Source organism: Phodopus roborovskii, unplaced genomic scaffold (assembly GCF_943737965.1).
Source record: "Phodopus roborovskii unplaced genomic scaffold, PHOROB, whole genome shotgun sequence".
NCBI classification, from domain to species: Eukaryota; Metazoa; Chordata; class Mammalia; order Rodentia; family Cricetidae; genus Phodopus; species Phodopus roborovskii.
The window spans coordinates 6,803,164-6,826,993 of NW_026126409.1; positions in this window are offsets into that span (position 1 = coordinate 6,803,164).

Genomic DNA, 23,830 nt, shown 5'->3' on the forward strand with positions numbered 1-23,830 from the left:
GAACTTTTATCATTGAAAACTGTACATTATAACTCACCAGATCAGTTGGTCCTTCTGTGTTCTTTCTTAGGGGATGCTACCATGTCACACAAGTTACTCCAAATATTTTGTCCTCTGTTTTCTAAATGTGTCCTTCCATCCAAACGATTAGCTCCTGGTCATACTGATGTATCTTTGCAGCCATACAGACATTCTGCTTTATGACCACCCATGAGTATACTGACAATGGCCTCCTCTAAGCAAGGCCGTACACCACTAGACATGGAATGTCTCTTCAGTCTCTTCATATTCTTTCTCTGAACCCCACAACAAAGAGAAGGTACCTATAATGAGAGGATAAATGCCTTGTGCGTTTTCTCAACTCATATTCCTCAAACAGCAAAAGGACTTTTTAATTAAATATTGAAGCCCACATTTAATTTTCTGAACACAGTGAATGATAACATCATAGTATTTTACTCTTCAGTGATGCCGTAGGGAGAATTTGGAAGAGATAGGCTAGTAACAGAGCAATGTGCCTTGCATGTGTGAGGTCTGGGGTTTCAGACATGCTTATCAAGATCCTTCATGGCAAACATTTCCCCCTGTGCTTTTAAGTGTGGGTTTTTCTACTGATTCATTAAATACAATTCAGTTAAGGAATCCATCAAATTTTGTGTTGAAATATATGTAACCGAGTGATACATTCACTCGTGACCAAGATGTTATGAACATATTCTATGACTTAAAATAACTTCTTTACATGGTCACTGTCCAAACCAAGAGGATGAATGGCTCCAATTTTCTTTGTAATATGTAGGTCAACTTATTAACCTGTCCATTGTTTCTAAGATAGGAAGTCAGTCAATGACTGTCCTGTCTATTCACCTACATATAACTGGAAGGGGAATATGAAAATATATTCCTAATATTTCAGATGGTATACCATAGGAAACTTGCCTGTTAGAGTTCATAATTTTATTTTATTATTCAAATTTCTCATTTAGTATTGTTTTAAGGTTATTTACTCAACTTTTTACCTGTGAGTTATAGTAGAATGTATGTTTTATTAAAGACTAAGGGGAAATGTATTAGTATAGATATTGATAGCTAAGACAGAAGGATAGTAGATATTCATAAATATTAGAAAATTTGCTTATTATAATTTACTGAAATTTCTACTTAGTCTTAACCATACATTTCACAAAAGCTAGAGAAGTTTCATTGCTATTAATTAATCATTAATGATGATTAAAATTAAAAATTTGAGAAATCCATTCATGCCTTGCAAGTATCCCTCATATAAATATACACATTTGAAATGTATATACAGCAAAAAAGAAACATGTAAATGAAAATTGCATATAGTTTGTATGCATATGTGCATGTAGTTTAATGTCAATATTTTTAGTCAAGGATTTCTATTTAAGAACAAACAATTCACACCATATATTTTAACAATATAAGGTAGCTTAAATTTATCAATTTTACAAAAATTCTTTGTACTTAACTGTAGATTAATTTTGTTAATTTTTTTTAGTTCATTTTTGAAAAAAAAAATGTTGCCAGTCAAATCTCATTTATCAATTTTATTTTACATTTTTTTAAAAATTCCAACCATAGTTCTCCCTCCCACCTCTTCTCCTGTGCCCCCTCACCTCCCTCTCAATCCATCCTCTATCTGCTCTTCCTATAGCATAAGGATATAGGAAAGGAGTCAACAAAGACTGGCACATTAAGTTAACACAAGACCAAGCCCCTGTCTCCTGCATTAAGAATGAGCATGGCAACCCACTATAAGGAAGAGGCTCTAAAAAGCTAGCTCATGTACCAGGGAAAAATCTTGGTCCCATTGCCAAGGGTTTCACAAACAGAACAGGATGCACAACTGCCTCCCCCATGCAGAGGCCCTAGCTCAGTCCCATGGAGGCTCCAGAGCTGTTGGCCTAAAGTTCATCAGTTCGTACTAACTGGGTTCAGCTGTCAATGTAGATTTTCCATCATAATTTTAACCTTTCTTGCTCATATACTCCCTCACCCTCTCTTCGACTGGATTCCCAGCGCTTGGCCTGGTGCTTGGTTGTGAATCTCTGCATCTGGTCCCATTAGTTACTATGAAGGCTCTTTGACGACAATTGGTGTATTTACCAATTTACTTAGAGGGAAAACCCTATCCACTATTGCTAGGAGCCTTAGATGGGGTCATCCTCGAGGATTGCTGGGAATTTTCCTAGCATCGGAATCTCCCTAACCTTATAAGGGCTCTTTCAATTTATAATCATTTTAAATGAAATTAAAAAGTTGGATTCATTGTACTCTAAAGTATTCGTTTGCTTTGTGGGTGGAGATATGAATTCTGAAACAGTAAAGGTTGGGTGATCAAGAAAACGTTACAAAACTATTAAAATTGAGAATTTTTATTTAGATTTCCCATTTAAAACATGAAATTTGTTTAATGCTTTAAATTAGGTCAATGAAAGATTTTACAAATGTTTTACTAAGACACCATACCTGAATTCTGAAGACTTTGTACTGAAGAGAATTTACACATCAAGTAAAATTAATTTATTCTTATTATCTTTTGAAGTCTATCTCTTCTTACATCTGCCACACAAATTCACCCTGTTCTTTATTATTTTTTCCTGAAATAATTAAAAATGACTTTTAGACAAATGTTATATTTATGTGACTACATTCCAGGTGTAATCACAAATTCCAGTGTATAATAATTTGCAGAGTGATGGGAGATGTTATTCTGTATATGCTTCTCATACTGATTAATGAATAAAGCACTGTAGGCCAATAGGAAAGGAGATAGGAGGGACTAAGAGACAAGGAGGAAAGAGGAAGTAGTAAGGAGGGGTCAGGATGGAGAACCTGGAGAGAACAGAACCGCCATTCCTCCGCTCTCGGTAAGACCACGTGGAAATACATAAAAATGGGTTAATAATTAAGACAGAACTAGCAGATAAGAAACTAGCACCTGGCCAATAGCTTTGTATCAAATACAGAGTCTCTGTGCATTATTTGGGGCTGGCTGTGTGGCAGCAGGACAAGACCAGGCGGTGGGCGGAAAAACCATATTCTTTACAGCAGAGGTTATGGACTTTTATGACATCAGCTTGACAACCTGGCCATTTCCTTCTATTTCATTAATTACTCAGCCAATTCACTCTATACCTAAAAATGATAAGTAAAATGTAGAATACATCCCAAAAATGATATAATAATATAAAAAATGATGCTGCTTAAAGTACTTTGCCTATAAAACACACCTTTCTTATTCCTTGCCTGAACCCTAAGTTTAACTCAATGCTTTTTATTATAATTGATTAAATCTGTCCCACTTATGGTAAATTATTTCATTTATTTATTTTTACTGGTTTGCAGATGTTTTTTGAAAGTATATTTATTTTAGATGTTTCTTTCTAGCAAGCCTTATAATGTGCACTCCCAGATTTCCAAAATAGATTACTAAATTCCCTCGAGAAAGCCATAGAACAGGAAATGGAACAAGAGTATTTATCAGCTATAGCATGCAAAAGTGTGCATCTTTTCCAGATGTTTCATGCTGAGACATTCATACTTCAAATGATTTTCAGTTTAGCTAAATAAAAGCTGTTTTCTTATTTAGATTGAATTGTTTTTTTTTTATTTCACTAATTTGATTAACTGCACAGAGTAGGTTGCTAGCAATTGAAATTTTAATGATATTGAATACATTCAACAAATTCTCACCAGAAGTGAAGATGTAGGGGTCATTCTTTGAGTTAGTGATAATTTTTATTTCTATGAGACATCTGGCTAGTACATTACAGCAGTAAAATGAGTAATATTTTTACTGCCCTACCCAAATAATTTTTAATCATTTAAGGTATTATGTGATTTTCTCCCAGGATCATTGTGTAAAGTAATGACATTTTACTTCCCTGAATTTGATGGGTTTGCTCTGCACTTATTACTTAGAATGCTGTATGAAGATAGGAAAGGTACCTTTGTAGTGTAATTATCTGGGGTGTCTTATTTAAAATACTCTTAAAATAGGTACGGAGAATGACAAGCAGTTCTTTCTCAGCTTTCTATAGAACATGCAACGAAGAACCTTTATTTTTGTAGTTAATTATGCTTTCATGACAAAAGCCAAACGGGTTCGCTAAAAACATGCAGAATTCCTAATGATTTCTCTGAACTGCACAAGATAAAGATTTCCATGTAAAGTGTTTTAGTAAATTCATTTGTACAAAATGAAGTTTCTTTTGGTATTTCTTTTTTCCGAAGAAAAGGGTTGGTGGATGAGGAATTATCTTTCCTAATTATCAAACCTATTGGCTTAATAATCAATCAAATTTAGCCAGAGCCACTGTGGATATGGAACATCTAATAATAAGTTACAATATATTTTAATCAATTTATAATTGAATATATTCTGTGCAGGACATTTTTCTTTATTGGGAATGCATTTAAATCATGAAGAACAAATTATAATTTGAGTTCTGATATAGGTTTGTAATTAAATGTTTACCATTTAAAATCTTCAAGATTTTTTTTTCTGAGACTGCATTTTGTTATCCATAAAATTGGCCCCACTAGATAATTTATATATTTAATGTAATGACAAAATATCACTAAAATGTTAAATGTAGCTACAGATAATGCAGAAATAAATAGATAGTACCTTCGAATATACTCTAGGAAATATTTGCTACTTTAATTGACAAATGTCTAACACCTCAGATTTGAACCAAATGCATCAGAAGTAAATGGTTTTAAAAGTTGAAGTCCATGGATAATTTTTTTAAAAGATTACTAAATGTCTTAAATGGTCTTAGGTAGTATAAGCTTGATCTCTGTGTCCGCTGATATCAAGACACTTGAGCAACAGCCTCTAGTATCACGAGATGTTGTCCAGAATCAAAGGTTCTTGTCATGTCATATTGACTCATTTATTATTTTACCTTCTCAAAAAATACAATGATAATGATAATAATGATAAACACCATTTTTTAAAAAAGAAATTCTATCACTTCTGTGTCTATTTACATTTCTAGGTGGTTTTAGTTCACTAATTATAAATTTAAATAAATGATTTATGTATGCAGAAGTACAAATATTTGGGCTCCTACTTACTCAGGTCCTATTAAATACTCTATACTTGAATATATGATATGGTCTGTAATTTACCACTTATTTTGATATTCTGGACTTTTGTATTTAACCCCAACCTTTTGAATATTGCAAATATTCTGACCTTTCTGAAAACAGATTTTCCTTCCCAAGATCTACTATTGCTGAGTTTTTCATAAATTTTGGGTAGAAAATTCTAAAGTTTTGTAATGCATGTCCCTGAAGTTCTTGTTCATCAGTTTTACTGTAGAGGTACCTACTATAAATGGCAGATTAGCCTTTATTTACCTAGACTTAAAATATTGTCAGTCTTCGTGTGTGTGAGTGTGTGTTGAAACATGCCTTCAACCTCAGTCATGTATTCCACAACTCTGAGTTACCTTTTACTTCCCTTAGAAGAATTTGAAGTTCCATCCAAGGATTATATTCTGAATATTCAGTTTCTTTTCCTCACTAACCTTTCCAATTCACTTAAACACCATGACTTATATGAGAGAAAGAGGTAGACTTCCCACAAAAAAAAATCAAGCTTTTCACAGTTAAGACTTCTAAATACACATATTGACAGTTAAAATAGAGCTCAAATGCATCTAAATGATAGTAAGCAAACCAACTTGATTCTGTGGGTGTTCTCTTAAGAAGCAGCCACATCTATTATTCAAATACTAGATTGCCTACAGTACATGTGTTACCCACTTCTACACTTTTCTAATGGTAGTCTCTCTCTCTCTCTCTCTCTCTCTCTCTCTCTCTCTCTCTCTTTTCTTCTTTCTTGGAGAATTTGTTCCCTGGTAGAATTATACTTATGTATAATATTGTATTATCTGCAAATAGGGCTAGTTTGACCTCTTCCTTTCCAATTTGTATCCCCTTGGTCTTCTTTTGCTGTCTTATAGCTAGAACTTTGAATGAAGTGGAGGTTCAAAGAAACAGGAGAGAAGTCCTAGTCCTTATTTCTAATGACTTGATAGATTTACATGACCCCACCTGGATGGGATTAACCTACATGTGGAATTGGGGTGGGGGGATGGGAGGGGAGGGTGGTGGAGGTGCATATGAGGGAGTAGAGAGGGTAAGAAGGAGGAAGGGAGGGAGAGCGGGAGAGAGAGAGAGGGAGGGATGGAGGGAGAGGGGGAACTGGGATCGACATGTAAAATAAAAAAAGTGAAGGTTCAGTGGTCTAATTCAAATTTCAAATAGTCATAGAGATTTTAATTTTAGCATCAATTAAAAATGTGTATGAAAATTTATTCTTCATATGTGTTAGGAATTTATTCATGCAAAAATCAGAATTTCTCAACTTTTATAAAGTGAAAAACAAGAGTTAATTAGAAATATATTTTAAATTTTTATTCAGAGATAAAGTGATTATAGTGTTTGTTACATTTAAATTCAATAGTTAGGGAAGGAAAAGTACGTGCCTGTTTCATCTGTACAATTTTCCATACTAAAGAGACATTACCAACTCTGTTCTGCTTATCTTGTCCTAGCATGTTCTCTGTTATTTTCAATAGCTCTCAAGAAGCTGAAGGGGGTGGGCCTGCCCTTACTCCCAACACTCTCCAGACAGAAGCAGGCACATATTTGTGAGTTCCAGCCCAACATTGTATACAAAGTGATATCTAGGACAGTCAGGACTACACAGAACAACCCTGTCTTGAAAATGAACAACAATCAACAGAAGAGGAAGAAGAAGAGGAAGAGGAACAAGAACAAGAAGAACAAGAACAAGAACAAGAACAAGAACAAGAACAAGAAAGGAAAGAAAACCCAGGATGGGAGCTATACCTCAGAAAATTCAGGTGATAAGAAAGAAATTGTGTTCATCTGGGATGAAGGAATTCTAGGCCCAATCTTTGCGTGTATTCTTTCTAGTCTTGATTATAGTATTCATTCATCCTAAACTATTTCTTCCCTGTCTATTAGATGCCAACAACTGTGTTCACTGAGGTGAAAAGCCTCATGAGATATTCCCATATGGCAAGGGTTTACCTGTCTGGTGAGATTTTTGAAGAATACAAGAAGCATTTTTTGAAGCAGAGACTGAGACTGGAAATGAAACCCCCAGAGTGCTGTACAAAGAGCAATTATTGGAGGTTTTAGTGCATCTAAATTTGCTTTAGTTTGCTACTTGTCTCAGAAGTTTGTGATGCAATAATTGTTACTGAGTAAATCTATGTGAAATATTAAGTAATTGTTGATGGTTGGTAAGCCATCTAAAAATGAATATATTCTTGATTTCCTTGAAATAATAAAATGTAATTTTGGGGTATTCTAAAAATGCACACTATTACAAAAACTGCAAAATTCTGCCATGTAATTCCTAATGAACATACTCAGTTTACGTTTGTAGCTTCCTTATAAGTATGCATATGCCTCATTAAGAATTTTGGATGAATTTTCAGGGAGAAGAACATCGCTCACTGCTTGTAACTTTTAACACTTTTGAAAGTGAAGTACATGTGAAAATCGTTGTTTTTCATGCTGAAAACAGCACACATTTGTTTTCCATTTCAGAGAACACAAAATAATCATGTTCATACAATCAATAATACTTTCAATCTTTTGAAACTTCAATGGTATGAATCATTGTGTAATCAATTCTTTAAATTACTTGCTAAAATGAAGCTATTCTGTAAAACTAAAGAAAAAAATCTAAGTCACTTTAGTAGCTTTGATAACAGAAAGGGATTTCCTATGAAAGGCAATTGAATCCATAGGATTATGTGAAGTATATCTGATGAAGTTAACAAATGCATCATTAACCTCTCCTTTCAGTTGCTGTCATAAAAAAAAGTGCTTACATTTTTACCATTTAAGCATGTTTGGATGCAAATGTTATGAAATACAATTTAAATCATTCCACTTTATTGACACGTGTTATCAGAGGAAACCAGGGTTCATCCGGTCTCAGGCACAATGGAGATCATCATAACCTGGCCCCTGAGTTGGCATTACTTTCTTCCTTGTCAAATGTACTTGTAATCCAAATGTAAGAGTAAAATTGCTGTGCCTGAGGCTCCTGAGAGTGTAGCTCAGCACTGCAGTGTTTGCTAAGCATGTACAACAAGTAGGAGGAAAATATTGCATAAAGAAAAAAAATTACCCCATAGAAATCTCTTCCCATGGTAAGAGCAAGAAGATAATGGTTCCAGTTTGATTACAACTCTATAACTGGATGGAGCTTGATCATAGCCATAGCCTAAATGTTGAGCATGTTACCTTACCTGTGAGCCCTGGAAGGTAGGCTCCAAGGATACTGAGCATGACACTGGCATTGCACAGTTCATGAAGCAGGAGTTTAATTTTATATTAGTCATGCTATACCTTTCATACACTCACTAGCTTATGTTTGTTACATATGGTATCTTCCCTTCCCTACATGTGATTTTCCTTCTTCTAATATAAAAGTCTTCCATCTTTGTGGGAAATGTGTTAAGGTACAGGATATTTATAGGGAGGACAAACATGACACATGTCCTAAGAGAAAGGATACCACTCCATCTCGCTAGGTTTCCAACGAACTAGGGGGTGGTTGATACAACCACTTTTTAAATCATTTTTGTACAAGTTAATCATTTGTCATCCATAGTTCTGCAAGTAACCCAATAAAGCTCATCAGTTCATTAAGTGGACTTTGTTGGTATCTGTACTTGCTCCAACCCCAGGTTGCTGTCTGAGTAGCTGTTTGTTCATAACTCCCACAAATAGTGTCACACAATAGACTTTCAAAAGAAACCTCTCATACACAATCCCCATTTTAAGTTGTCATGGCTGGCTATTTAAAAATTTTTACAGGTTCTAAACTTCTGAAGAAGGATATTTTCAGTCTCTCATAGAGTCTGTTTCTTCTTATGTATTGAGAAAATAATTTAAATGTGACAAAAAGCTTTCACAAATGTGAGCAAATATTGTAAGGAGACTGGGTAAAATTCCAGGATACAGCTTACACTAAATTCTTTTAAAAATACATTTTGATATGTAAAATAAGAAAAAAAAAGACATAAAAAAGTAAAAAAGCAATACATTTGGAAGATCAAATATTAAAACTATCTATACACTTATAATAAATGTAGGGTTATATATGGAATTTTAACACTATTTAACATTTAAGCCTATTCTTTGAATACAACTTTATATAAAATATTTCCTTTAATTAGTTTCAAGTTTTCATTATGATGTGTTTTCAAGTTTTATGTTGTTTTCCTCTTATTTCCATGTATATAGACATTCATCTGTGTACATATGTATGTGTGTGTGTGTGTGTGTGTGTGTCTGTGTGTGTGTGTCTATGTCCATGTCCATGTCTATTTGTAGGCCTCACCAATGTCATATCTTTTTTCAGTATCTTTCCACCTTAGTTTTCGGATAGATTCTATCATTGCAAGTGGACATCACCAATCTTACTAGGCTACTTAAACAACAAACCCCAAGATCATGCTGATTCTACCCCATCATCTCTGGAGTTAGAAGCTGGGAAATGCCTTTCCCAGCATTGGTGATTTTGTTTGAGATGTTTATGTATTTGTATAATATGTTTTTATTAAGATCGCCTTTAATTTTCTCTCCTCTAATTCCTCCACATTCACGTCAATATCCTCTTTAATGTTGTGCATTCACATTGTTTGTTTTGTTTTATTTTTAATTTCCTCAGACTTAAGTCCTTAGGTTTGGAGGTTAGTTTAAAATTGCACCAAAATAACAACAACAAACATACGAACAAAATGTAAACATCACATTCTGTTTTAACAATAGATCACATATTCTGTTTTCCTGTTACTTATACAAAACTGACCAATGGTTACTAGATATACATTTGCAGAACTCTAAACCTCCCTCTCTGGCTCTTTGTTATGAAAAAAATTATTTATTTACCTGTAAGTTTTAAATGTTGTAAAGAGAGATTAACTAAGTATCAATTGTACAAAGGTCTGAACCTGTGTTAACAAGGTGTAGTTGAAGTTGTTCTTTGCTAATAGATAAGAAAGCCTCTTATCTTAGAAGGAAGAATAAGGGTAATAAGTGTGTGTCTACTTGTGCTTGTGTGTAGGATGTAGGTGTACCTTATAAATGATAATGTTGTTCATGTACAATTTGTTTTATGCCCCTTCCCCTCTTTGGGTCTTGAGAAGCTTACATTGTTCAAATTCTCTCTTAGAAACATGGAGCTAAATGTTAATAGTCTGATTATAGAAAATCAGGAAGTCAGCATCTCCCAAACTAGACTGTTTCTAAACACTTCATTCACCTATATGGTACTTGATGCATTCAAGGATTCTGATGAAGAATTCCTCAGCGTGAACAGCAGAGGCAACACATACTGAGTGAATTTTAGTAATCTCAATCCCATTTTCCTACTGGATCTCATTTTCAGTAAAAAACAAATTGTCAACAAATTATTGGTTAAGCCACTGAGAAAGCGGGAGTGATAGCTTAGTAATTGGCATTCACTGACCCATGTGATGTGGAAAAATTAGAGAAGAAAAGTGAATCATTTTAGTCACTTTTCAGACAGCTGATAGACTTAAACAAAAGATGAAGAAATGCCTAATCATGCCAAGTAAAACAGACTGGGCTGTCTGGATCATATCACAGGGTTTGACCTAATGAACTATTTTTGAAAGGAAGTCTGAATTGTAAAATGAGTACTGGGCACAAAGGTTGATGACATTGATACCCCAAAGTGATATTTCATATGGATAGCCTTCTGAGAATGGTTTTGTTGTGATCAGTGCCTGTTTACAATCCCCAGTACACAGAATACCATCTGTCTATTGCTTTATATCATAGATCAGTGTTACTTAGCCGTCAATGTTTCTCTGTCATCATTACAAATCATTTTCCTGAAAACTCTTGAATTCAGTTCTATAAGATTTAAATAAGAGTTGCCCTGTGCTTCACATACCAAGTCACCTATATAATATATATGTAATATATATTTAATACATATATATATATATATATATATATACATACATACATACATACATATGCTTGTCCATGTTTATATCCACCAATTCACCTATGTGGACAGAGACACAACTGTGCATGCAGCATATCTATTTATATTCCAGCCATCGTCCAGCATCTTCGTATTTGGAAATTGGTAGACTGCTTCCAAAATAAATACCTTGTCACTTGTGACTGATTTCTCTGTTACAGGGTACAAACAAGATCATCAATCTGAATCAGGTTAACTGGGCCATGAAATGAGGCTGGCATGAGGTTTGCAAAAGTACATTCATAGCCCATCCAGAGACAGCATTCTGCTTCTGATGAAGAAATCAAAATCACACTAGATTTTTCAAATGCAGTACTTAAAAATCCTATGGCTTACTAGTTCGATCTTAGATGGTTAGTGCTTATTCCATTCTCTTCACCACCATGTTCTTTCCATAGTTCAGATAGGATTACACAACTCTTTGTTAGCCCTCAACTCTACAGCATGAGACCACCTAACCCTCAGGCCTTGATTTGTAGCTTCCGTTTGCACCTGAAGCTAGAAGGAGGCATGCTGGACACTGGGAGAGGAGTAAGAAAAGGGAGTAGCACAAGCCAGCAGTTGAAAAGAGGTGAGTGACTTACTTTATGTGGCAATCAGATGATGAAATCTGTCATACCAAAGTGGTTTAAGCTGTGTGAAGCTAATGACATGGGGTGGTCAGAAATTTCTCAGCTGGTATAATGATATTTCCTTTTTCTGAAGAAAAAAAAAATCAATGGAAAATAGATACAAACAACTGGTTTCATTATTAAAAGCCTGACTTTGGGCCTGATACAATCATTTTCTCTAAGAGCAGGGAAGATTGTCATTTCCTTTAAAGCAGCCTTGCAGATGGTTCAAAAAAAAATCTATCAGTCTGAAGAAAAAAAATTCACATGTCCTTCCCACATTTGTCATTGTCAGTCTGGTAGCTTTCTTGGGCTTTTCCCACACACATCAATTCCATAATGACACTGTAATGAGCTAGAGGAGACTGGAGATACTGCACCCCAATCCAGATACTCTTAGTCACTTTGATTTTTTAATGATTTGTATTACACTAATTTCTAAGTCTTTTTATTCTAAATATGTATATTTATTTGTTTCATTAATTTTTGCAGAATCAATCAAATTATTGCCCTCAAGAAAAAACTGTTTATCAGAGAATTTAAAGTAATGAAATATTTATTTGAGAGAGTATCAAAATTACATTCAGTGGTAAAATTTCTGGATATGTGAGACAATTAAAACAAGATCTATTGGCACTAATACACAATTTTCCATTAAATAATCTGTCAGGCAATATAGGTTCTCATTGACTTGACATGTGAGTTAAAAAATCAATGAAAATCACATTTTAATAAGAAATTAAATTTTACATTAGTTTTAAGACAGTTACTTTAAGAAAGTTTTAATTTTTTGTATCTACATATGATCCAAGTGTAATATAAAATAATAAAATTCTATTTGGTGTTTATTTTTTAATTAATTAATTATTACAATTATAAATATGTACTTTAAGACAATTATTACAGGAAAGTGCATATATCTGCCTACGTATTTCAAAGATCACTGAACCTCCAAAATTACTCATTTTCCTTGGATATTTCGCTCAGTGATGATAGCTGGGTTTTCTGTGAAATTTTTTCTAAGTCTTAGTAATTTATGTTTTCCAATCTTTTCTTTCCTGTTTGTGAGCCAATTCCGTATCACAATGAGATGAAGACTGTTTTTATTGACACACGATTTCCTGTGATCATAGAACAATCATTGTTTTGACCTTTACTAGCTAGCCTTTTAGCAACCTCAGAAAATTGCTTATGTCTGCAAGGGTAAAAGCGATTTCCATACAAGTTTGAGGATCTGAATTGTATCCTTAGAACCCATGTTAAAATAATAGTAATGAAAAAAATATGGTACATGGAGGAGTATGCACCTGTAATCCAACTTTTCCTATAATGAAATGTGAGGTGGCTATGAGAAAAAAAATATTAGAATAGGAGAATAGTAGAACTCACAGGTCCAATGGCTTAGAGTATGCATCAGTGAAGAAACAAATTAGATAGTGCATCAACAAGGTAGAAGATAAGATGCCACTTTTGAAGTTGTCACTTGACCTTCACATGCACACTGTGGCACATAGCCATCAAACATACTCATACTAAAAACTGTTACAACCTCAATTTATACCTTCTCCAGTTGTAATAGTATTGTGATGATTATATTACAAAGACATATGCAGAATGTGAGTGAGGGGAAAGTAAAATATTATTGTTTGTACATGGATCTGTTTAAACTTATAAAATTTGATGTGGTGGCATGTTACTATAATTGCAGTGTATGGGGAATCAGAGTAGAGGAATATGGAATCACAGAACAGCTTGTGCCATGTAGAGAATTCCAGACTGGCCTGGATTATATGATAAATCCTTGTATTTAGAAAAACCTTTCACAAATTAAGAGAAAAAAATGTATCTTTGTAAAATGAACGTACAATGCAAATGAAAGGTGTTATCACACCTGTTAACCTGTTAGTACTCAGGTTAGTGTCTGGAGAGTGTTTCTGTAGAACATAGTGATATAAATGGAGGAATGAGGCAGTGAAAAAGTCAGTGGTCAGTACCCAGGAATTAACTGACCACAGGCTTAAAACAAAAGGAAGTTACTAAAACAATACAGTCGTACAGAGCAGAAAAGTAGAACAACAGGTAGATAAAACATGGTGGGACACACAGCCTCTTACCACACCTCAGCAAAGTTTGATCACAGTACCACATATCTCCATTAAAAGAGACTTCTCATCACTTCATTGAAAGAGATCATGTATGTACACCCTGACTTTCATGTGAAGCATATCCAAAGGATCTTGTGGCCATCTGTAATGATGTCAGTATCATGGGAGAAGAAATGAGTTATCTATACTCAAATCTAACACTAGTAGCAAAGAAGAAAATCTTCATCCACAGAGGCATAGAGATATCACTGGAGGAGAATGTGAAGGCCAGGAAAGAAAAGCTTGCTTTGATCCATTCTGTGATTCCTTTTTAATCTCAAATATATAAGGACAGCAATTTGTCTGATTGTAGATTGAGTATACTTACCATTTCTTGATCACAGATATTAATCTATAGTAATAGGGATAAGGGCCACACATTCTCCATTTAATATTTAACCATTTAAACAGGAGACATTGTGGTCAGGGGAGATTGTTGATGCATATTCCATAAGCCAAGATATTCAAGATGAGCCAGAGTGTGAGAGCACCTTACTTCCCTCTGATGTTTGGTTAATGTAAAGAAAATTCAACTTTACACAAATGGGTTGGATTTTTTAACCTAATTTGTTCGGCATTCTCTGTAGTTAGCTTGGTATGGTATCTAGACATTGCCTGCTAGGCCTTAGTGTTTATCTCTCTTTTTTTTTTAAACAGACTTAATTCACTCTATTTTTCTTGTATAAAACCCCTTATGTGGTGGCAACAGCTGGAGCCTGGGTCCTCTGAACAGAGACTCTTGTATGGGCTTTCACAAGATGGTCAGTGAATTCCTGATAAGGAGACTTGGTGAACACAGTCTCTTTCCAGAGGTCAGGGGTCAGGTAGCTGTAGGTCTTAGACATGGCATCAAAGGTGGCCTTGGCAAAGTTGCCCAGGGTGGCAGTGCAGCCCGTGGCTGATGTGTAGCAGTCATCAATATCGGCCATCATCAGTAGCTTCTTGGGCACAGGAGCAGAGATGTTGCCAGTGCCTCTGGGGGCAGGGATGAGTCACACCAACACAGAGCCACAGTGGCCTGTCACTTTGCATGGAACAGTGTGGGGCTTGCCAATCTTGTTCCCCCAGTAGCCTCTCCTCACAGGGACAATGGAAAGCTTGGCCAAAATGATGGCCCCTCAGATAGCTGTGGCTACCTCCTTGGAGCACTTACCAACATGACCACTGTAGTCCCCAATAGCAACAAAAGCCTTGAACCTGGTCCTCTGGCCAGCCCTTTTCTGTTTCTGTACTGACATGATCTTTAAAACCTCATCCTTAAGAGATGCCCCCAAGAAAAAGTCAATAATCTCGGATTCCTTAATGGGAAGACAGAAAATTTAGATCTCCTCCAGAGACTTGATCTTCATGTCCTTAACCAGGTGGCTCAGCTTGGTGCCAGGGACCCACTCCTTGTCTTTGGCTTTACCTCCAAGAGCCCCATGGCCTCGACCATGGCCACGGCCTCAACAATAACCGGGGCCCCAGAGACTGCCGCCATAGCTTCTGCGGAAGCTGCGGCCTCCTAATCTTGAGCCTCTGGGTCCTCTGGGCCCTCCAGCTGCACAGGTGTCATCTGCCCTTGACCTAAGAAATGTACCTTCATCAAAGTTCACACAGATACTGAGAAGCAACCAGTCTTCATCTGACAGTGCAACAATACACCCTTGACATTTTTATTAGAGTGTGGACATGCAAGACATGACTTGCAGATTTTGTTTTGCTCCATGTTTTTGTAAACATTGGACAATCCAGGATGATATTATATGTCATAGACACAGTGAGATAGAAGAAAACAAATTCTTTTGTATGTTTGGTTCATTGCCTATGTAGGTGAGGGTGGTTTATAACTGGAAAAGTCACTGTGGGCACACAAGGCACAAATACCACTAAATGAAACCTTGGTGTTCCCTCAAACACTGCATTCACTCAATGGTCAGACCTGGGATTATAAATACCAACTGCTGCTAAATGAGACAGGCATTCATGTGATGAAATGTTTTACACTTTGCTTGACTTTGTAAATTGTCTTATGGAAAAGCAAGGTCCATTCATTGGATCAAGGAAGTTAATTACAAGGTGATATATCAACAATTTTAACATGGAAAATAAAGACTGTGCATTAAAGTAAGATATTTAGAAATACTAGGAAAATATGGTAAAATAATAAAAGAATGCCCACATAATGGGAAAACAGTACATAGCCATAGGACTTTTATTTAATTTCATAGGTAACTTTCAATATGAAGGAGCTTTAGGTAAGACTCCTCACTGGGTGAATGCATGACCAGAAGAGTGTTAAAGTATATGAAGTCATTCCAGAGATACCTAAGCACCAATTACAAAGGGACATATATTACTTAACTTTTGAGCTATGTGAAGGGGTATGTGTTGGGGATTCACCATCTTTACACAAATTCTTACCATCCAGAATGGAAATTCAAGTGATTGCAATGCAGGCTTTGCAGTTTCCCTTCAGCATTATTGAAAAGTGCAGTGTGAACAATTGAGAAGATACACACCAAGATTTGTTTGGGCACAATACTACAAGAAAACTAGAAGGAGAATCTTCATAGTTCCCCCAATGACGCAGAGCAAATCTGTATGTAACCACTGAGATACAACAAGTTAAAGATAAGCAACTCAAAACCACATGTAAAATTAAGCCTTCTAGGATGAGGGGAGGTAGAGTAAATAAGAATATACTGCCAATAACAACAACTAAATAAACAAAGGCCATATAAACTTTGAATCTAATTCCATATAATGTACCCACCTGTCTTAGTTTGGTGTGAAAGTTAGGGCAGGAAATTCATGCAGAAGCTTGGATGCAGGGAACAGAAACTATGAAAGAATGAATGTTGCTTACTTGCACACTCCCCATGCACATTCAACCTGTTTTAATATAGCACCCATGACTACCTGTGCAGAGGGAGCACTGCCCAGTGAGCTGATACTTTCTACAACAATCATTGATTAAGAAGACAGTTTCCTATAGACTTGCCTACTGATCAGTTTTTTGAAGCCATCTTCTCAGCAAAGGTAACATTTTCCCAGCTATGTCTATGTTCATTTCACATTGACAGAAACCATTATGTTATGTCTTTCAGGGATATACTGATATACTTCTAACATTACTTCTTTTTTTATTTATAATTTTTTTATTTCATTTTATATAACAAAGTCCAATTAAATGAAAACAAACATTTATACACAATATTTGGGAATTTGGGCATCGTTCTTTCCAAACTACTTCCTGCTGGTAAGGGGCGCTGTCTTGGGGGATTCGAAGAACATTCAGATATCCTAGCTGCAGTCTGTAGGGCTGTTTTGTCCAGCTGTTTTGAATGTAGGAACAGCTTGTACTCTGTTTCAGGTGGTCTGGCGTGATCAAACCACATGAGTATGGAAGGAATCCACATCTTTTCAATTTCTGTGGAAACAAAAATAGAAATCCTTTTCCCCAGTAACTTGTTCTTCAAGTTAAATTTTGGAGTCAAAGCATTTTTTTTTAATTTATTATTTTACATGTTGATACCAGTTCCCTCTCCCTCCCTCCATCCCTCCCCTCCAGCCCTCCCTCCCTCCTTCCCTCCATTTTACCCTCTCTGCCCTCTCACATGCACTCTAAACACCCTCCCCTCCCATCCCCCCACCCCACTTCCATATGTAGAGGAATGCCATCCAGTTGGGGTCATGTAGATGTGACAGGTCCTGTGAAGTAGGGACTAGGGCTTCTCTCCTGTCTCTAGAATAAGTCAGTTATCCCTCCATGGGGGATATGTTTGCAAAGTCCTTTTGTGCACCAGGGATACATCCTGGCTCCACTGTCTGAGGTCTCTTAGACTGCTCAGACCTTCTGGCTGAGACCCATATTCAGGGGACCCGGAGTCAGTCCCCTGCTGGCTTCCCAGCTATCAGTCTAGTGGCCCTTAGCTCCTCCTTGTTCAGGTAAGCTGTCTCTACTAACATTACTTCTTTGACTTAATATTTTACCACTGATTAATAACTGTGGTAAGTATCATGACACTTAAACCAAAACTAAAAAAAAACTAAACTCTTAGGTCAAAACCAGAAATACTTGGCTGGAGAGATGGCTCTGAGGTTAAGAGCACCGGCTGCTCTTCCATAGGTCCTGAGTTCAATTCCCAGATATCACACAGTAGCTCACAACCATCTGTAATGAGATCTGGTGTCCTGTTCTGGCCTGCAGACATACATGGAAGCAGGGCATTTATTCATAATAACTAAATAAATCTTTATAAAAAGTACACAGAAATAATAGTATAAGCTCAAAAACATCTGTTACTTGACATACAGATTTTAAAAATACCATGTTTTCTTAGATGAACTAGAGAGATCCTTACTTATCTGGGATAGGGGGTATGGCATGGGATTATCAGGTTTCCCTAAAAAGTGGATGTTTGGGATTTATAAGCCAAATTGTTGCTTTATATTTTCAGATTCTATTTCTCATCCTTGTTAAGATCTCATAAAGCTTTTTATCATTGGTTTCTTCTGTGTACTCTATTTTTTCATTTAAAATGTATCAGTATTAACAAAATTTAAAATATTTTTGCATATTGATCAGAATACAGACCTGTGGATGGGATTTTGTCATATCCTCAAGTACATTCATTCATTGAGCAGGAAGTTGACAACTGAGGAATCTGAATTTCTGCTTAAAATTTAAGGTCGTCACTTCCTTTTGTTCTGTGTCTAAATTACAATGGCCTGAGGGCAGATGGCACTGCTTAAATATGTGTGTGCAGCACAGTATGTGTGCAGGGTTTATGTAGTGGTAACATTTATGTAAGTAGGTTAGTCCTATGCTCTCAAAATTCTAAAGGGATCTGAGGATAAATGTAAAATGTGGGCCTGAGTTTAGGAAGTAGGTTTGATTGCCATTTGTGACCAATTCATAACAATTGAGCAGTAACAACATCCCTGTAATTGCAGTTTCTACCTTGTTGCTTCCTCAGTTTGAATTACAATCCATTCCTTAAGTGACAATGTGGATAATATCTAACTTGCAACAAACCTATACTTGTTAAAAATCCACTAATATTATTGTGTCTGTAGCTGAAATTCTAAACAAAAATTACTTTTTTTGCTTTCTTTTTTATAGCTTTCTTTAGTATAATTTATGTATACAGATATGACGAAGTTTCAATAAGTGATAGCTTTAGCTGTGGGGCTTGTTTTGTGATTACCCAAATAGTCATCTATTTGCTTATTTGTTTACTTATTTGGTTTCAACTATTTATTGAGATTAACTCATGTTCTATTTAACTAAATAGGTGGCAAAGTTTTTGCCTCTTCTCCTAAGTGCGGGATTCAAAGATATCACACTATCTGATGTCACACAAGATTGAATAATGAACTTTTGCCATCTTCTTCCAATAAGCACACCAGGTATGTATTAGGTCTTACTTCAATAAATAGGTACATATGTATCTGATTGGTAGATTTGATTATGTTTTTTCATTAGGCATTTATTGTTCTAAATAATTACATTTGTTTAACAGAAAAATAATATGTTATAATCCAGTTATATTTAATTATAACTATTCATTACTTAAAATTAAAGGAGATTGATAATTCTATATGAGACAATAAAAATGAGTAGGCTACCTTTAATGTAGTCTTTAAACATGAATTTTTTGTAAATTCATTTTGCTCATGATGGCAACTTATGATTAATATAAAATTAGGGAAATAGGAAGAATATAATATTTGTATCAAATATATCCAAGATAATATTTAGCCTCCTGGCTAGAATTTTGTTTTTCTTTCTTTTGTTTTTTTTTTATTAAGAATGAAACATCAATCTAGTATTTAATTACATATCTCCATGTATTTGGTTTCTGTCATTTTTATCTCTTTAAAAAAAACCCTTGCTACATTGATTTCAGTAATTTGTCAAATAGTATATCATTATTTATATATCAAGTTTTCAAATTAAGTTGTACTTCCCACAACTTATTTAAGGATATTTCATCTAGAAATAAAATGTTTGAAGTAAACATGACATTTATCCCAAATCTTAAACTATGATATTATACAAATTAGAATAAGGTTACCATTTCAAGATATATATTAAGCAAGTATGTCACATGTAATAATTTTTTAATAGTTATACAATCACAGAGTGTGTATGATACTAAAACTTTAACAACCTTGATACAATCATGCTAGCTTACACTTTAAACTTGACTTGGTTTAAGTATAAAATATTTCCCATTTGGTCAATAGGAAAATTGCGCTCTTTTTTGTGAGTACTGTATTTAAACATTGCACACTTTATGAGTGGTTTCCATGGGTTGAGCCATTCTCTTGTTTATATTTCTGGGTGTCCTATATTCCACTGTGTTTAAAAATAATCTTGTTCCAATAAGGTAGGCTTCTAGCTCCCCAATGTGTGCCTGGTTGGTTTAAGTTGCCAGTCAATAAATATTTCTTCTCCATTTGTGACATCCTTATAACCTACAATTTTCACAAGTAGCAAAAATCAAGGGCCATCTTTAGTCCTTATCTTCCTTTCTTCTTCCTACTTTCCTCTTTTTACCTTCTTTTCTTCCCCATTCCCCCATTCTCCCTCTACTGTTCCCCATTTCTCCTTCCCATTTCCCTTCCTTCTTCATTTCATTTTATATTCTCTTGCTTTGTTACTCTAAATAAATTTAATATTTGGTTACATAGATGATGGTCACTATCTAAATAGCTACGCATCACAAACCTCTGTAAATTGTACATAATATCCACTTTTAAACTAAAATATTATTGTTATGGAAGATCCCTTAATTTAGAAAATATTTTCACTTTTATGCTATAACAATCAATTTCATATTTTGACACATTTCATAAACAATGTATATGTCTCTCAATAATGTATGCAGTTTTGCTGCTATAGAGTTTTATTTTAAAATAATTCATTCTCTACTTATTATAGAAAATATTTCTCCGTGAAATAACAGAACCTCAAACATTGTTCAAAGGGGTGATTACCTTACCATAGTTTTGAAATAATTAATCTTTAATATATGTTCATGTGTATGTCTCGTGATTTATTACTTATTATTTATTAAAGCTTGCCTGAGGATTCACCCAAATCAGGAAAAGATAGCCACAAGCCTTAGAAGCCTTTAATCCCAGGACTCAGGATTAAGAGGAAGACAGGTCTCTGTTAGTTCAAGGCCACACTGACTACAGGAAATTGAGCCAGTGCTAAGAGAAACAGCTCACACAAAGATGATCTCAGCAATTGATATCACACACCTTTAATCTCAGCACTAGAGAGGTATAAAACACAGGAGCTGGGTCTTCAGTAGGCTCAGTCTCAGGATTCTCCAACCAGGCTGAGGAGAAGCAACAGTCTGGGATTGTATTCTGAATTTTGGTGGAGACAGGATTACCATTCAGTATGAGGTAGAGGTGAAAGCTAGTGGCCAGCTGCTTTGATTTTCTGATTTTCAGCATGAAGCTTGAAAACCAGTATCTGTCCCTGGGTGTTTAATTTTTCATGCTCCATGTATAGATAGTTTATTTTATTTTATAATATTATGTTTTAGGGTGTTTTGGAAGCAAAATTAAGTTTACTGCATTATATACCAATCACAAAGTGTTTGGGAGACACTGGTGAACTCTCATTGTTTTCACTAGTAAATTCCCTGTTTATTATTTAATGTGTTTTACCACAATTTATGTCACAATTACATTCACCAAGAAGTATATTTAACAATAAATGTGTTTTGCTTAAAATATTCCTAGCATTTCACTAAGTATATGGAGACACCTTGCACTAAGTCAAATTTCAGGCTTGATCATTATTATATACCATGCAATATTGGCCAACCAATTATTTTAACTAGCTTACGTTAACTAGTGTACTCTTATAGTTCCTGATGCTTTATAAAATAATGAGATAATTACTCTCTCCTAGTAGTATTAGTATCATCTTACTTGATCACAAATTGTGACAAATTTCTTCATGACAACTTTTAAAATTTAATTTTTTTAAATAAAAAATAATCTTATTTTTCATACAAGTCCCAGTTCCTTCTCCCCCCCCCCATCCTTCCATTCTCTGAACCAACCCCCCCATCCCACTCACTATCCACTCCTCAGGGAGGGATCATCAAAGTCTATCATATTGGGGATCATAAAGTCTGTCACATCATTTGTGGCAGGATCTAGGTCCTCCCCCTTGTATCTAGGCTAAGAGAATATCCCTCCATGGAAGAATGGGCTCCCAAATCCATTTGTGCACTAGGGATAAATACTGGTTCCACTAACAGAGGCCTCATAAACTGCCAATCACCCCTTCCCAACTGACACACGCATTCAGGAGGCCTGGTTTGGTCCAATTCTGGTTCCTTAGCTGTCATACTGGGGTCTGTGCACTCCCATTTGCTCAGGTCAGATGGTTTAATTGCTTTCTCCAGCCTGGTCTTAACCCCTTTGTTCATCACTCCTCCCTCTCTTCAACTAGATTCCATGAGTTTTGCTCAGGATTTAGCTCAGTATGTCTGCTTCTGGTTCCATCAACTACTGGGTGAAGGCTTTAGAATGTCATATAAGGTAATCATCAATCTTATTATAGGGTAAGGGCAGTCAAGGTAGCCTTTCCACTATTGCTTAGACTCTTAGTTGGGGGTTTATGCCAATTTTAAGTGGCTTTCCTAGAGGAGTTATTGTTATAGGTTTGTTATACAAAAGAACTGTTGAAATAGTTCTTTCCTGTAAAAATGAATGGAATTCCACTGATATTTTTATATTCTGGGCATCTCATGAGGAGCTCTAGCTAGAGTTTGAATAAAGCCAGATGTTATTTTGTGCAATTGTGTGAAGCTATGGGATACAAGCATTTCTAGGAAGGACAGCTTCTATCAGACATGGACAAAACTACTTAGAGGTAGACAGCCATTGATTATCATAATCTAGACAGTTATTGACTATAATAATCTAGTGTTCTAGCAAGCCGGGGACTGGGTTAATGTCTAGTCAAGGGTATCTGTTTTGAAAACCAGCAAATGAACTGCCCTGACAAAACACATCTGCTTTCCTTCTCTGGGAAGGATTCTGGATTCTGGACCAGTAACATCTATTAATCTCTCTAACTCGGAATTGCTTGGTTTTTACATTAAGTTCACTCTGTGTGGTCACAATTCCTTCAAGATTCTGCCTAATGTCTGTCCATGGGAAAGTTGCTGCAGGACAGTAGGGAAGCCAGCACCAACTCTCACTAGTGAATTGCATCCTGAAGCCATAGTTAAAATTCCCATGCTCCCCAGCTCTCATCCCCTCTGTAGTCTCTGAACACTCATTGACCTAGATACTCAACCCAGACTATTCAGGGTATCCTTATTAGAAGAGTGTTCATTCACTTGTCTACAGTGAGGGTGAGCTTGAGACTACTGGACCTTATTGGTGTCAGGATACATCCTCACTGTGCAGACACACTCAGAATGCTTGAGGTGAGCATCAGTTAATTACGTCACAATAGTCTCCCTAGCTTTCTCCATTGTCCTTTCCCCATGCTGGTTCCAGGGTGATGTAACAGAAATCATGACTTAATGTGAAATAGATGGAAAACTTCCTGGGACCACTGATCATGAAGGTAGAGCTTGAAGGTTGTTAATTATTTTTTAGTTATGGCAGTAAAATCTTATTCCCAAAGGAGTTTATTTAGCACAAATCTAGATGTCCACAGTGGGAGAGAAAACATAGTAGTAATAATAGTAGTAGGCAGCTACAGCAAGAAGCCAAGAGATCATACCCCAGAGAAGCAGAGAAATCTAGAAGTCAAAACAGGCTATTAACTTTCAAGGCAAAGCCCCAGTGATATATTTCCTACAGCAAGTCGTCTACTTCAAAAGTTTCCATTAATCTCCTAATAAGTACCATGAATTTGGGAACAAGTATTCAAACACATGAGCATATGAGTGACAATTTTTATCCAAAGTAGAGTAAAGATGCTTTAACAGATATTT